Below are 2,801 nucleotides of genomic sequence, written 5' to 3'. Positions count from 1 at the left end.
ACAGTTAAGACAATGAGCATATTCATCACCCCCTTCAAATTTCTGTGGGCCCCTTTTTATTTACGTATTTAAAGTTTATTTATTTTGGAGCTCATGGGTGGCTCAATCAGTTAAGCTTTGGACTCTTGATTTCAGCTCAGGTCATGATCTCACATCGGGCTCTGTGCTGACAGTACAGAGCCTGCTTGGGATTCTCTCTCTCCCCCTCTCTCTGCCCCTCCTCTGCTCATGTGCTCCCTCTCCCTCTCTCAACATAAATAAATAAACCTAAAAATAAAATTGAAAGAAATACATACACATTAAAAAAGTAATAAAAATACACAAAATACATTTGAGAGAGAGAGAGAGAGAGGTAGGGGCAGAGAGAGGGAGGCAGAGAATTCCAAACAGTGCAGAGCCTGATGCAGGGCTGAACCCATGAACTGCGAGATCGTGACCTGAGCTGAAATCAAGAGTCCGAAACTTAATCGACTGAGCCACCTAGGCACCTCTGGGCCCCCTTTTCATCCTTATCACCTGCTATCCTCCCATTTCCCAAGCAAGCTCTGATCTGCTTCTGTCATTATAGTTTTCATTTTCTAGAATTTTACACAAATGGACTCCTCTAACCCTCTTTTTTGGTGGGGCTTTCACTCGGCATAATTATTTTGAGGTCCATATTGTATCACTAGTTCGTTCCTTTTCGCGGAGGGGTGGAGGAGTATTCTTTTGCATGGGGATGCCACAATTTACCTTCATCTGCTCATTGGCATTTGGGTTGTTTCCAGTTTCTGGCTATTACAGATAAAGCTGCTATGAACATTTGTAGACAAGCCTTCATATGGGCATTTATTTTCTTTTTGCTTGGTAAATACCGGGGATTGGAATGGCTCAGTCGTATTTTAGCAGTTTAACTTTCAAAGAAACTGCAAAGTGGACTTTTACATTCATACCAACACGTACGAGTGTATCGATTCCTCGGCATCCTGGACAGCCTGATACGGCAGGCGTTAATAACAGCGTCTAGTGAAATCCCAGCGTGTTTTTGATTTGCGTTTCTCTGGTTAACCACGTCGAACACCTTTTCGTGTGAGCATGTGCTACTCCTCTGTCTTCCCTGGTGAGGTGTCTGAGGGAGGGGTTGGATGGCGAGCATAACTCTTTAATGAGAAGAAAATGTCTCCTTTTCACCTGGTTGAGAACCGAGGGCCTTAGGATCCCCGTGGGGAGGGGCAGAGAAGAGGGAGGGAGGAGATCGCTGTCGTCGACTGAGAACCGGCGGGGGACCCACGGGGGAGAGAGCCCAGTGAAGGCAGGTTGGGCTGGGGGCCCGGCTCCTGGATCCCGGCACCCGAGAGCCGGACCGTCGCCAAGCACTGGCTGGGGCCCCGCACAGCTTTGGCAGATTGTCCGCAGGAGGCGCGACCGCCGCGGCCCCAGCCGAAGGGGGCGGAACCGAGCAGAGCCCGAAGCACAACCTGCTCATCGGGGGTCCGCAAAGGAACCGAGGGGCTTCGCTCACTGAGCAGCCAAGAACTCTCCCTTTCCCGGCCGGAAAAGGACCCCGCAGCGGAGCGCGCCGAAGGGCTGCGGCGGTGCCTGCTGACCCGCGCGGGGCCGAGCCACCTGCCCACCCGCCGCCGGCTCCCGGGCGCCGGTAGTGTCCCCGCGGGCTCGGCGGATTCCTTCGCAGGACTCCCGACGGGGGTGGGGTGGGGGTTTGTGAAGAAAAAAAAAAAAAAAAATGTACGGTTGTTTCCGCCCGGTTTCGAACCGGGGACCTTTCGCGTGTGAGGCGAACGTGATAACCACTACACTACGGAAACCGGCCGGCAGCGGGCGCCTGGAAATCCGTCTTGAAGCTCTGCGGCTGGGAGCCGCTGGCCGGCCGGCCGCGGTGAACCCGAGCGCGCCTCCCCCGGGAGCCCCCGGCCCAGCGGGCCCCGGCAGGTGTCGCCGGGGTGGAGAGTCGCAGTCTGCCCCGCGGATGCTGGCCGCGCTGGCGACGTGCGGTAACTACAGGTGGGAAGGGACAGGTGACGGACTTGGCCAGGGTAAGGAAAGCCAGCTTCTATTCGAAACAATACAAATACACTTGATGTTCGCCCAGCACGCAACTTAGAAGGCACTTAGGCAGGAAAACTCCGTTTTCTCTTTCCTATGTCTTTCCTCCTGTGAGTCTCATTTCCGCTCAAACACTTCCTGTCCGCTCCCCACCTGGGTGGGAGGCCTCCCCACGCCCAGCCTGGGACAGCAGCTCAATTCTGACACGATGCTCGCAGAGACAGCGTCAGATCCCCCAGGTTAAGGGCTCGGTCCCACCTGACACCCCTTGCCCCCCTTCAGGTACATATCACAAGGGCACGCTGTCACCTGTGCTTCTGACCAACCGGAGGTTCCCACCACCTCCTTCTGGGATTTGACAATGTGCTAGAATGACTCACTGAACTAAGGAAAACAGGTTACTTACCAGAGTGTCCCTTTATTATAAAAGGATGCAACTCAAGAATAGCCTGACGGAAGAGATGCATAGGGAGGGGTGCGGGAGAAGGGGCATAGATACGGGCTTTGTTGCCCTTTCCGGACCCTCCCTGTGTTCCCCAAGCTCCCTGAACCCCCTACCTAAGGGATCTTTTGCAGACTTCATCAAGGAGGCATGACCCATTATTAACTCAGTCTCCAGCCTCTCTCCAGAGTGGTGGTGGGGGGGGGGGGGGTGTCACTGAAATGTCCAAACTTTAAAAAAAAAAAAAAAATTTAACGTTTATTTATTTTTGAGACAGAGAGAGAGCGTGAACAGGGGAGGGGCAGAGAGAGGGAGA

The 2,801-nt window shown here is 53.7% G+C and overlaps 1 non-coding gene across 1 annotated transcript; it reads right to left on the bottom strand.

Annotated features, from left to right (window-relative positions):
- Positions 1-1,732: 1,732 nt before the first annotated feature.
- On the bottom strand, positions 1,733-1,805 carry TRNAV-CAC. The gene has a single exon. It is a non-coding gene; the product is annotated as a tRNA-Val (tRNA).
- Positions 1,806-2,801: the final 996 nt, after the last annotated feature.

The sequence above is a fragment of the Panthera tigris genome, chromosome F3 (genome assembly GCF_018350195.1).
Source record: "Panthera tigris isolate Pti1 chromosome F3, P.tigris_Pti1_mat1.1, whole genome shotgun sequence".
In the NCBI taxonomy this organism is placed as follows: Eukaryota; Metazoa; Chordata; class Mammalia; order Carnivora; family Felidae; genus Panthera; species Panthera tigris.
This window is presented reverse-complemented; position numbering and strand designations above follow the sequence as displayed.